Here is a 14,490-nt window from a genome sequence, read left to right on the forward strand (position 1 = left end):
GCTTCCTCTTTCATTTCTTAGCCCCAATCCATATTCACCTACTATGTTTCCTTCTCTCCCTTTTCCTACTCTCGAATTCCAGTCACCCATGATTATTAGATTTTCGTCTCCCTTCACTACCAGAATAATTTCTTTTATCTCATCATACATTTAATCAATTTCTTCATCATCTGCAGAGCTAGATGGCTTATAAACTTGTGCTACTGTAGTAGGCGTTGGCTTCGTGTCTATCTCGGCGACAATAACGCGTTCACTACCCTGCTTGTAGTAGCTTACCCCAACTCCTATTTTTTTATTCATTATTAAACCTACTCCTGCGTTACCCCTATATGATTTTGTATTTATAACCCTGTATTCACCTGACCAAAAGTCTTGTTCCTCCTGCCACCGAACTTCACTAATTCCCACTATATCTAACTTTAACCTATCCATTTCCCTTTTTAAACTTTCTAACCTACCTGCCCGATTAAGGGATCTGACATTCCACGCTCCAATCCGTAGATCGCCAGTTTTCTTTCTCCTGATAACGACGACCTCCTGAATAGTCCCCGTTCGGAGATCCGAATGGGGGACTATTTTAACTCCGTAATATTTTACCCAAGAGGACGCCATCATCGTTTAACCATACAGTAAAGCTGCATCCAGTAAATCTGCATGCCCTCGGGAAAAATTACGGCTGTAGTTTCCCCTTGCTTTCGACCGTTCGCAGTACTAGCACAGCAAGGCCGTTTTGGTTAGTGTTACAAGGCCAGATCAGTCAATCATCCACACTGTTGCCCCTGCAACTACTGAAAGGGCTGCTGCCCCTCTTCAGGAACCACACGTTTGTCTGGCCTCTCAACAGATACCCCTCCGTTGTGGTTGCACCTACAGTACGGCCACCTGTGTCGCTGAGGCACGCAAGCCTCCCCACCAACGGCAAGGTCCATGGTTCATGGGCCGTGTTTTAATCCTTCATATTAATTACCAAAACGACAGGCAAGGAAGCTAGTATGAAGAATTCTCAGATTAATTTTAGTGTTTATTTGGCCACAGCAGTATTAGTAAAGAGATCACATTAAAACGAAAGACGTTTTTGGCTACTTTTCATTAACGTCTTCCTGCCAGGGTTCATATAGGATCAAAGTGCAATCAGTCTTTCACGTAGCCTACCAGGCTAGAATTGAGTTTAAACACGTTAGTTAATCGACAAGCACACTTTCAGTCGGCTTGCTCCACCAGGATACATTTTTAGATACCTAACAGGCAACTATCAGTTAACGATTTGCCTGTTAGAATGTATCTTTCACAGATATTGGGGAATCAAGGAATAGTAAGCTTTCAGCTAGCTCACCCTACTAAGATGTGTATTATATATGTAACAGTAATTTCTCTCTCTCTCCTTATATACATATATATATGTCTGTCTGTGTGCTTGTGTCTGTGTATGTGTGTGTACTTACTTCTCGACATAGCCCCATTCTGCTAGTGAATGACTTTTTACTTTAAGTGTGGATGAATGTAGGTTGGTAAGGATTTGTGGAAGAATCATGCCTGTAATGTTCGAATGCGGTATTAGAGCTACGATGCATGGCCCAGCCATAGCGATTAAGTAACTGGGTATAACATTGCGAAGCAAAGCGAAATGTAAAGAGCATATACGGATTGTTGAGAGTTTGAATGGACGGGAGCGCTTTTCTGGGAAACCAGTAAGCACCCTCTTCCTTAAAGAATCGAACTCCCACGTATAAAAAAGGTTCATCGTCTTATTAAATCTGTATTAGTGTGTTAAAATATTTGACTTTAAGAATGTAAGCGGGTATAGTTTTGGAAAGGTTTGAAATTATCCTTAAAGATTGTTCGAAGTAGTTAAGCACTTCCATTATGAAATACTGGATGAATATATTCTGGGTAATTTGCACTCCATTTTAAGTAGAGCTCTTTTTTCATGCATCTAAATGTTTATGATGTCTTATCTCCTGAAGTATGTGTCGTACAGTGATTTAATTTTTAGGTCGATTCAGTAGTATATGTTGTAGCGACTCGGAGTGAGGGGGCAGCTACGGTCTACGGGTGTTGGGATGTTGAGGCAGGGGTAATGACAAAAGGTGGCTGTGAGCACTCGTCTACGAGGTAAAACATCTTGACTCAGTCTTGCGCTACAATGATCGAAGCGCTGCGTCACCACAGACAAGCCCCTCTCCACCTCCTCCCAACTGGTCAGTCAGCTGCGGAATGCCGTGGTGGCATACTGGACTTGGAATGTCCACTCCCTGTTTTGTTCGGACTGTTTGCTTTACTCAGCAGCGCGTGACGTAATTAGTACTGTGCGACCATGACTGCCAAGTGCCAGCGACTTGGACGTCTGCCCAGATTGTCGTAGAGATCCACTGCTACCGGAAGAGAAGCTCGCCCCAATGCAGGTGAATGGCGATCATACCGCCCAGGCCACAAACCGCTGCCCGCCAAGGCAGAGGTCCGACTGTTGCTGCAGAACCTGGAGACGGCTTTTCTATTGTTCTGCTCCAAGTCCACGGATGTAGACTTAACTCCATGACCTGGTCTGGTGGAAATGGCTGCCCAGACCATCGTCTGCTGCTCGCCGGCCCGTACGTGGTGGAGGCTGGTGTCACAGAGGCACTGCCAGACTGCACATCACTGTGCTAGAATCAAAGGGTATTTATAGTGATTAAAGTTACGCTTGTTGTGCTGATACGTTGCGCTCAGATACATTCAGATGGACAACTTCGTGACCCAGTGGAGCGAAAACTCACGTGAGGGCGGTTCTAGTTGTACTGCTTTCTGTAACATACATTGGACAGCTCGTCCTGGTCTCCTTGCAGTAGGTAAACAGGCTCGCCTCATATACCGGTGCAATGTAGTTGCTTTTCTCACAGTAATGCCCAAAATTAGCGGCGGCATTAAATTCCTCTCCTCCTTGGGAAACCCGGACTCTAGGTCTGAACCTGTGGTCAGTCTGCATTCACATACTTGGTTACGACATACCATTTACAGTTTCCCTCTTAACATTAAGTAGCTGTGGGTACAAAGCTCAGAGGCCCCACACTCCATCTACAGTTCTGAGCCCATCTACTCATCTATCCTGCCTTGTGTTACTACATCAAATCTCCCATCACTTTAAGCTACCCCATGTGAATTACTCCCTACAAAACATTTAACAGCTGTTTACGACAATATCCACTCATCGCGCCCTTGTGGCATCTCATACTATAGATAACTATGCTTGTCCCAACATTAAAGTCATGAGATTTTCTTTTAAAATTAGTATTATTATTTATCCCAAAAGGAGCTAGGATTCTCTGCCAAAGAATCAGGTTTATCTTCCATGACTCACGCTGCACTCTCACACAATCATACAAACATTTGTTCCATAAAGTAGATTTGAAAAACACATATCATAGAAATACCGGTTTGCTAAATCTGAACGCGAATCAGAAACAGATATAAGCAAAACGGAATCTGCCCCACATTGGTAACTGCGAGGGTCATTCTTCCACTCGTTCGATGACACTGCCTAGGCAACCACACTGGTCCAGTATAGCTCGACAAGCCGTAAAATAAACAAACATATTACTTTGTGTTGCAGAATAGAAACACAGAGAGGCTGCACATGCTTGTTACTATCACTTTGACAGAAAAAGTCCATTGTGGCTTTCATGCATGGCTCTCTCTCTCCCTCTCTCTCTCTCTCGCTCTCTCGCTCTCTCGCTCTCCCAGTATGCTAATGCTACCACGTTCGTTACCACACCACATCACACACGAGAAAACACTCGTGTACTCGAGAGCAGGCCAAACAGAATAGATGCAAGTAGAACGTCTTGTAATCCTTCAAAACAAGTAAGCCCTCTGTGGTGACCATGCCTTTGCTAGACATCGGCCGAAGCCACTATCGACTCAGAGACCTCAGAAGACACAATCGCGCAGGCGAAACAGCCATGAATTTTGGGAAGTCACTCAGTGTGCCACCAGTGTAACACTACAGAAAGCTGCTCGTGAGAAAATTGCGTAAAAACAGTACATGTGGAAATTTGGAGACAGTCATGGACACCTTTCATCAGACTCCCCTGGAACTGGAGAACAGACCCTGAAAGTTTTCTGTGGAGTGATAAGCAGAAAACATTCCAAGCAAACCTTTAGAATTACTATAACGAGAAATTTTATCTCAATTTACGAAACTGCGTCGGAGTTAAAACACTTCGCAATTCATTACGAAATAAACGAGTAGTGACCTTATAACACTCCTGTCTGCTACTACTGCACCATAACCTTATATCTGGAAACAGGTTGTGAAATAAAACTATTTTGTTAAAGCAATTATGGTATATAGCAACAGAGCAGTGTTACCCTCTGAGAGGAATTTTGTTATGTTGACCGTGTTGTACCTAACGGAGGTGGCTTATCGGAAATGAAAGTCAGAATTACGTAAATGTTTGAACAGTAACAAACAAAATTTTGCCTATCTGCACTGTTTAATGGATAAAGAAAACGGTCGCCAGCCTAACTAGGCAAGAGAATGATTAACATTCTCGTTTAAGAAAGTAGGTATAAGTAACTATAACGGACAAACACAACCTAGACTTGGCCTTACGCGAGTGCAATGAACTCTGACACATACATATGTTTTAAGATTGAAGCTAACAACTGGAGCAGCACAAACTATTTGCAAAATTATAAGAGAATCCGAGACACCCTATTACTTTCAGGCTTTAAAGAAATTATGGTTTTTATAATTAGTGGTCTTCCCATTACTTGTTACCCAGCATTAATACAATAGACAAACTGTGGATCCTGTTATATTATTAATATGCACTTCCTATACACAAGAGAGACATACACTTAACAAACATGAGTATATAACGTTTCACAACTGCAGTTTTCCATTTTTACTACATCGAAACACAATGATGACAAAATTGCAAGAAACTGACTCACCTTTTTGAATTTACTACAGATATCAAGGTGATCATTTGCTAAGCAAAACTTTAGAAGCCTCAGTCTTAAGAACTTTTACTTTTGCAGTTGGCAACAGCACTTTAATAAGCAGTTTTAATAGGAAAATTATTTTCAGCAAACAACATTTACTTTAACTCACTCTCTTGCCACATTAACTTTAACTTTCTTTTTACTAAGTTCAAGACGCATTAATTAGCATAACATAGGTCATAAATGTTCTTACAGTAGGGACACTCGGTAATTACTTTAGTTCAAACGGAAAGGAACCTGAGAGGTGTTATGATGAGGAGAAAAATCAGGGTAGGTACATAAATTCAGATATAAATTACCTTATATTTGAGCACACTAACACATCCATTAAGCTGATCCTTCACTGGACATAATTGTAGTATTCCGATGTAATGATTGCGCAATGTGGTGGCGAGTGCATGTTGTTAGGTGGAATTGCAGGTAGAATTGCTGGACTGTCATTTCTTGGTGGCGATGATTGATACCAATCCCAGAATATTTACAGCTATTTATCCATTCTTCCGAGGCACTGGAAAGCGGCAGGAAAAGCCTCTCTCGGAACCAGCACAATATGCATCTTTTACATGGCAGTGCACAGTTTGCTGGCTCGTCCCAGACTCGTAGCTCGTCCCCGACTGACTATCAGTTCCACCTTTTCTACATAGGCCAACCACAATTTGCGCGCGCTACACAGTTCCGTTCCCGAGGGGAACCACAACAACGTTTACATACAGAATAACTAAGAGCCCTAAGTGAGGATCAGCAGTTTACATAACAGCAACCAAATACATTAAATGAAACAGAACATTTACACATATTGACATCTCTACAAAAAATTATTCACACAAAATTACAATTATATACAGTAAGTTTTGTTCCCTCCAAATGGGACAAAGAGTTTAAATGAAAGATGTGCTACACAGCATACAATCAAATCATGACATCAAAGTTTTAACAAAGAAAGGAGTATACAATTTTGTGTTCTCTATTCTATCAAACACACTTACAGAAACTCAATGATGTAACATTAAATGAAACAAAAGCAAAATAAATCCGTAGAGTATTAGAGCTATGGTGTTACAACCTTCCACTGTCTGAATGCTGGCATACTACTATAATGGTCACAGGGTAAGGTGAGCTACATGTGATACAAAAACAGTAAATTTATGTGTAGTTTTGAGAGAAAAGACTGTTGCTCACAAACTGTAAACGTTAGAGAGTATAAGCTGGTTTAAAATGACACTGTATTCAAATTGTTGGTTACAAATGTGGAATAGAAAAATAAAAACAGGGTATCATTTTTTGAACAGTAATTCTTAAATATAGTGTAGAAATGTCTATTTATTTCTCCGGACACTAATACAAAACTAAGAGATACACAAAAGAGGTTCGCTGTGTTACTTTTTCATAAACATGAACACGGCCATTAAACACACAGAAGATTCCTGATTTGATATCCTACACTCCAGCAGCAACACGAGTAATTAGCTAGTCGTCTGCTACATCACTCCCACTAATAAGAAAAATATCTTTTTCATTTAATTTAAAAATTATTTTGGTCTTGTTGAGACTCTACAGCCGTAACTTCCATATTATTTTCCAGTTCTTTCTGTATGATGCATATATATATAGGTTGGAACTTAAATAGTGGAAACACTGCTGTGGAGACACTATGCAATGGAATCTACCATTGTCGCTGATAGCACACGTTGTTGACATATCTACCTGACCTCCGAGCAAATGGACTCGCCCGTCCCACGTCATAGACGTGTGCACAACAGAAACAGTCACTTGTGGTCTAACGTAACGGTGTCACCATGTTTCGAAACAGGAACAACGGAGTTGGATCAAGATTGGATGTGCCAGAGATCGTACAGCACGACAGTGTCATCAAGGTCTTCAAGAGGCGTGCGGGGAATCGGCATTGCCGTACAGAACACAGGTACGATGCGTAAAAGCCTTCAACGAAGGTCGGCAAAATGTGGCAGACATGCATCGGGCAGATCGTCCTAGCGTTTCTGAAGAAGAAGTGCATGCTGTTGCCGCGTTAGTGGACAGCGATCGACGCCTTACGATTCGTGAGCTCGCCATACGATTCGTTAGAGCATACGACTGTGCTTCGCATCCTGAAGGAACGCCTGGGCATGCGAAAAATTGCATCACGATGGGTTCCGCATATGCAGGAAATGCAGAAATGGATGTGTTACGACGCTGCGCAGACGCACTTGGAGCCCTATGAGCGTGAAGAAGAGGCTTTCTTACGCCGTATCGTAACACTGGATGAGACATGGGCCACGTCGTACGAACCAAAACTCAAACGCCAATTAAACGAATGACGTCATTATTGGCCACCGCAAAAGTCGAAAGTACGTCAGAGCCCCAGTATGGTGAAAGTTGTGATTCTCGTGTACGACTGTGATGGTGTTATCTAAAGCATTACGTTCCTCCACGGCAGACCGTCAATGCACAGTATTACTGTTCGTTTTTGGAGCATCACCGGCGACCAGCTTTGCGAAAGAAGCGGCGACACTTTCTGCGCAACCCACCCATCATTTTGCACTACAATGGGCGAGCGCATGCAGCACAAGCTGTGGCTGCTCTGTTCGGTCGATGGGACTGGGAAGTACTGTACCATCCAAGACCTTGTGACTTTGGTCTGATTCCGAAGATGAAGGAACCACTTCTGGCTTTCGCTTCAGAACTGTTCCAGAGATTCGACAGGCAGTAGACCCCTCCATTCGCTCCATCAACAGAACAGGCTCGGCTAACGGTATACTACGCCTTCCACATCGCTGGCAACGGGTTCTATACAACGCTGGTGACTACTTTGAAGGACAGTAACACGTGCAAACATGTAACTCTTTTGTATCGGTTGTCAATAAGTAGTTGCCACTATTTAAGTTCCAACCCTCGTACATGTAATCAATGAATTCATCCTTCTTTCTCGAAATTTGGACAAGATTAGGTCTCTTCTACCTACATGTGCCGCATCTGTCATTAAAATAGGATCTGGTGTGGATTCTCCAAAAGGATTGACATTACCTATGCAGTATTCACTCTTCAAAGAGATGTCGCAATCAGAATCAGTCTTCTCAGTTTCCTTTCTCTTTTGTGTACTCTGGCATATGGGAAGCACTGCAACCCGCGCTACACCACAGTGTCGCTTAGTGGCTCGGCCAGAAGCGACAGTGTATAACTTTTACGAATGAATTGTATCATTTTTAGTGTTTCAGACCTCAGTCGGCAGCACGGACCCGTATAGGATCACTTTGTTTTCTGTAGGTCTGTGTGACAGACTGTTGAAAAACCTCTTTCTAAGGAACGGGTAGACGGATCAAGTTGAAATTCATGTCTTGCACTAACAAGCAAGGGCTTAAGTCCCTCGGCAGTGTAAAAACCGAAGCTTCTAACTCAGCGCAGTTCAAAGATATGGCCATTTGCGTCACGTACTTTGATACGAACTCACTCATCAAAATTTGTAGCGAAAGTCCTGTTGACCTAGAATTACGAAATTTCGGAAGAGCAAGGCTTCACACTAAAACTAAAGGAAAAATCCGAAAAATTGTTAATTTGTGATTATATCACGTTCTCATTACCTACTCTCTTCCATAATTTCCCAGCAAACCGTGTGTTGCCCTCTTTCACTGTTATTTTTTCTGAAGTCATTATTGGTATTATCTAGTGCGTGTTTTGAGGTGTTCCTTTTCTGATTTCACCCCCGGTGGTGCATGTTGGTTGAGCTGTGATTCTTCTGGATTTTATGTTCCACTGCCATGTGTAATTTTTCCAAACAATCAAGAAATTGTTCTGTTCAGTGAGTGGAAGCATTCACCAAGTTCCATTGCAAACTGTCAGTTACATTTTTTCTAAGGTAAGAAATCTCTATTAGAACAAGAAATAGTCATTCTGAATGGACCAGGTTTCCTAACCGATTTTTACAGAATTCTTTCACGGGTCCTCAGCTTTTTCTTTAGAAACGCTCTATCAGTAACTTATTGTGAATTCTTGCTTGTTTAGCCTCACCCCAGGACATGCTGAGAAAACACTTTTCAGAATGAGAATTAGTAACATCTATAAAACTAATTTGGTTTCTCCATGTAAAAACTTTTCCATTTCGAAGTCTTTTACAGAACTTAATTGTTGAGCATTTGACATGCTATGTGCAACGTTATCTCTCCAGTACTGAACAAAATCAAAGCATGGTACTTTACCACTCCTGAGAAACATTTTATTGATACATTAGCTGACAAACCATTATCACTACTATTATTTATGTGATTTGTACCTACAATTTGATGTAAAATATTTAGTTTTTAAAAATATCTGAAACCTCTTCACGTAGTAACGTATTGTTATCATATACTGTTTTTTTGAGGTTACCAACTATGCTAGATACTACACTTGTCTAGTTACTAAGCAATGCTACTTCTGTTAGAAATTGCATTTTTATTGCTCTTTTCCCTGCTGATATTAATTTTCATCTTCAAACTTTTTCTCATTCTACCCTTCTCCTGTAGAAAAATGTCCCATCCTAGTATCTATTTCACTTATTAAGGCTTTGTTTACCTCAGTCACTCATTGCGAAACATTATCTACTTTAGTAGTTAGAGTATCTACTCTCCCTCGTAGATCATTATATAATGATTCAGGTCTTGCCTATACCTTGCTTCATAGAGTTCATTCTTGATCACAGTTTTCTTATTGCATTTTCGTACATCTGTCCTCGAGCATTTATTAATTTTTTACTAGACCAAATACTTTCCCTTGATCTCCGATAAAATCCGACACTTTGCTTTGCTCTCCTTCCTGATCACTAGTTTCAGTCCCAAATGCAGCCAAAATTTTGTCGAGTATGCTGCAGATGTTTCGCTGGGTATCCATTACATATCCTCCATACAGTCCCAATCTCTGGTCATGCGATTTCCATATTTTTAGGTCCCTGGAGAAAGACATTCGTGATTGTGCAATTGTTTTGGACAAAGATGTTCATGCAAGGTACAATCATGGTTTCGAGGCAGACACAAACATTTCTTCATGAATGCAGTGGCTGCCTTTTCCCACAGTGGGGTAATAGTGTTGACAGTTACGGCAACTGCTTTTGAAATGATGATTTTTCTTTTTCCATCTGACTAATTATCATTTAACTGCCCCTTTTCAAATGACGGAAAGTTGAGGAAGTCTAATCTCGTTGGGACATGGCAGTGTGCTACGGCAACTCTGTGAGTGCTCTGATTGACAATTGACTGAATTAAACAATTAAACATAATAATCAAGAAAAGGAATTAGGTGGAAAAATGTTAATTAATGTAATATCTTATGACACTAAGAATGGTGAAAACAGCATACTGGTCAGAGTGTATATAGTCGAGATGTTAGAGTTTTAAATCTGCAAGACTATCAGAATTTTCTCTGCAGCACATGGAGTGCAAGGAGGCTAGATAGCACAGGAGCGGCCGGTGTCCCCCGAATATTGCCAGTCGGCATGATGGCTAAGCAACGGGTTTCGAAATTGGAGCTGTATGCACAAGGATACTGAAAGAGATCGTGAAATGAAAGTTAATACATAGTTTTCAAGAGTGGACACCAATTCACTCTGCTTCCATGGCTGAGTCCATCAGCGGATCCAGCTAAAGGGAAAAATGTTCCAGCTAGCATTTTACTGTGGCAGACAGTAGAGAATTTGCCATGCTTATTAAAGTAATGCTTAGAGTTCTTCTCTATCTCAGTAAATTGTAGAGAAAGATATAATTACGGGCGGAATTAATAACTGGTAAACCGCAGAGTGCGATATCACTGCCACCAAGAACCGGGAGCAGTGTGGCGATCTGCCTTTGCTTGAGACACGGCTTGGAAGTTGGACCGGAAGGACGTCTGCCGAGTACCACTCCATTGAGATTGCACAGTAAGCTTTGCTAAGGCTCATACTGTACTACTGTAAAACTGCACAGGCAGCGAAATTTATAAATGTGTTTTAAGTATATTTGTGCTGGTGGCAAACTGTTGAGGCTTACACGCAGGTAGTTAATGAACATAGTTTACCATGAGGTGACTAAAGTCATCGGATAGCGATATGCACACATGAAGATGGCCGTAATGTCGCGTGCATAAGGTATAAAAGGGCGGTGCATTGGCGGAGCTGTCATTTCTACTCAGGTGATTCATGTGAAAAGGTTTCTGACGTAATTATGGCCGCACGACGCGAATTAACAGACGCAGAATCGTAGTTGGAGCTAGAGGAATGGTACACTCCATTTCAGATATCGTAAGGGAATTCAATATTCCGACATCCACAGTGTCAAGGACGTGCCGAGAATACCAAAATATAGGCATTACCTCTCACCACAGACAACGCAGTGGTCGACGGCCTCCACTTAACGACCCGAGAGCAGCGGCGTTAACATCGAGTTGTCAGTCCTACCGGACAAGCAACATTGTGGAAAATGTCCTCAAAAATCAATGTGGGACCTGTGAAAAAGTATCCGTTAGGACAGTGCGGCGAAACATAGCTAGGGCACAAAATTGTTAAGGCTTTCGTGGCCACTTGTTGACAAACTGCCTATTGGCTTCTGTCTCGGGTTCTTCGGCCGACGTTCATCTAATGATTTTTCTGAAGTTTCGCCAGCACGAGTGGCTGGCATTGTCAAAGCTTCACCCTCCATTGCCGTTGGTGAACCGGAGCCGAACTCGCGGCCGCAGACTATACGTACCTGTCCCGCCAACGTCCGAGGGCTTCTCCGCCTATTCACCACCGCCCAAGCACATCGTATCTACGACAGAATGGAACGAGCTTTTCTTCGTGAGCGAATACATACAACACGGAGAGACTTGGCAAGAACGGATCAGGAACTTCTGCACATTTTCTATCAACTAAGTAGCAGAATGCATCGAGACGACTGGGACAAGATCGACAGCATCACTCACAGGAGCATGCAGAACGAACTCGAGCGCTGCACCGAGCGACAGAAGAAAAGGTTTGAAAGATGCCGGAAGCAGACCGACAAGGCGATTCCCGACATATCACACACAGTGGTCAACCTCACTGAACGACAATTGACCGAAGAGGAAGTGCCTGTTCTTCAAAAAGGAGGGAATTTCGCTATCACCCCGAGAATTATACCAATGGAGGACATCATTGCCAACACTGAAGCAGCCATTCGGACCCTTCCTTGTGAAAGGGCAGAGGAAATACGCACTGAAATAGCCAGGATACTGCGCCGAGCAAAACCACCAGCTTGCAACCTGAAGAAAGAAGAGGTGCAAGCCATTAACAATCTCAACGCCGACAAGAGTATATTGATACCGCCTGCCGATAAGGGGAATGCGACCGTCGTAATGAAGACCGAAGATTATGAGCGAAAGATCCGAGTCCTATTAGATCCGACGACGCACCGAAAACTAAGGGCAGATCCGACGCAGCGTATCACACGGAATACGAATCGATTAATCAAGGCGTCTTCTCTGCCGACGGACATACAGAGAAACCTGCGCAACACAGAAGCCCTACCACCTCGGCTGTATGGATTACCCAAGATCCATAAGAACAACGTTCCACTGAGACCGATCGTTAGCGCTCCTGGCTCACCGACATATAAACTGGCAAAACACTTGGCCTCTCTGCTCCGGCCACACGTGGGGAAGACCGACACATACATGAAGGACTCAGGACATTTCATTGAGAAGCTCAAGAAACTGAAACTTGCACCAAACGACATCCTGGTCAGCTTTGATGTTGTTTCGTTATTTACGAAAGTGCCACTCAGTGACGCTCTGGAGCACATCGGTTCCATTTTACCGCAAGACATCACAAAGCTCTTCCACGCATGTCTCATCACGAGCTATTTCGCGTGGAATGACGATTTCTACGAACAGCTGGAAGGCGTCGCCATGGGTAGTCCCCTCAGTCCAGTGGTGGCCAACTTCTTCATGGAACAATTCGAAGCACAGGCACTGGACTCAGCGACTTGCAAACCTAAGGTGTGGTACAGGTACGTCGATGATACTTTCGTGGTGTGAAGCCATGGTGAAGAACAGCTCGGTGACTTCCTAAGACACTTGAACAGCCTCCATGCCAACATAACATTTACCATGGAAGTAGAAAAGGACAAGAAACTGCCATTTCTAGATGTGCTGGTCACAAGGGACGGCGAAAACCTGGGACACAGAGTGTATCGAAAACCGACACACACGGACCGATACCTGCACAAACTGTCAAACCACCACCCGAGCCAGAAAAGAGGCATGATTAGTACGCTCGTAACGAGAGCAGGACGAATATGTGAGCCGCAACACCTCAAACGAGAAATGCAACACCTGGAAACTGTCCTGAGGAGCAATGGGTACTCCACAAATTATATTAGAAGTGTAACAGAGCCAAACTATCGGCGAAGTAAGGAACCAGAAAAAGAAATGTCGGGTACGGCCTTTCTGCCATACATTCCCAGAGTGACGGACAGAATCGGCCGTATACTGCGCAAACATGGCGTAAAGACGATTTTCAAACCGTCAAGGAAGATCAAAGTGTGTCTTAGATCGGCGAAGGAGAAAACAGACCCACTTGCAATGTCGGGAATATACCGTATACCATGCACATGCTGAAAAGTTTATGTCGGAATGACTGGACGATCAATTAACACCAGGATCAAAGAGCATAAGCGACATTGCAGGTTGGGGCCGGTGGAGAAACCGGCCGTGGCAGATCACGCACTGAATGAGACCGACCACGTAATAAAATTCGCCAACACGGAAGTTCTGGCTGTAGAGAAGCACTATCACACGCGCTTGTTCAGAGAAGCTGTAGAAATACAAAAACACGCGAACAGTTTGAACAAGAAAGAGGAAAGCCTTAAGGTAAACGGATCCTGGCTTTCCGTACTGCAGCGAACGACCGTCGCAGGTAGCAAGAGGAGAACCGCACCGGAAATGACCGCGGAGAAGCCCTCGGACGTTGGCGCGCCAGGTACATATAGTCTGCGGCCGCGACCTCGGCTCCAGTTCACCACCGGCAATGGAGGGTGAAGCTTTGACAATGCCAGCCACTCGTGCTGGTGAAACGTCAGAAAAATCATTAGATGAACGTCGGCCGAAGAACCAGAGACAGAAGCCAATTGGCAGTTTGTCATGGCTAGGGCAGCAGACGACCGACGACAGCGAGTTTGTCAACAGCACGACGTCGCCTGCAGCGCTTCTCCTGGGCTTGTGACCATATCGGTTGGATACTAGAGGACCGGACCGTAGACGACGGGAAAACCGTGGCCTGGTCAGATGAATCCCGATTTCAGTTGGTAAGAGCTGATGGTAGGGTTCCAGTGTAATGCAGATCCCACGAAGTCATGGACTCAAGTTGTCAATGAGCACAGTGCACAAACCTGCGGGCTCTGTTTACATGGAATGGACTGGGTGCTTTGGTCCAAGTGAACCGATCATTGACTGGAAATGTCTACGTTCGGCTAGTTGAAGAATATTTGCAGCCATTCATGGATTTCGTGTTCCGTAACAACGATGGAATTTTTATGTATGGTAATGCACCAT

Source organism: Schistocerca piceifrons, chromosome 5 (assembly GCF_021461385.2).
Source record: "Schistocerca piceifrons isolate TAMUIC-IGC-003096 chromosome 5, iqSchPice1.1, whole genome shotgun sequence".
Taxonomy (NCBI): domain Eukaryota; kingdom Metazoa; phylum Arthropoda; class Insecta; order Orthoptera; family Acrididae; genus Schistocerca; species Schistocerca piceifrons.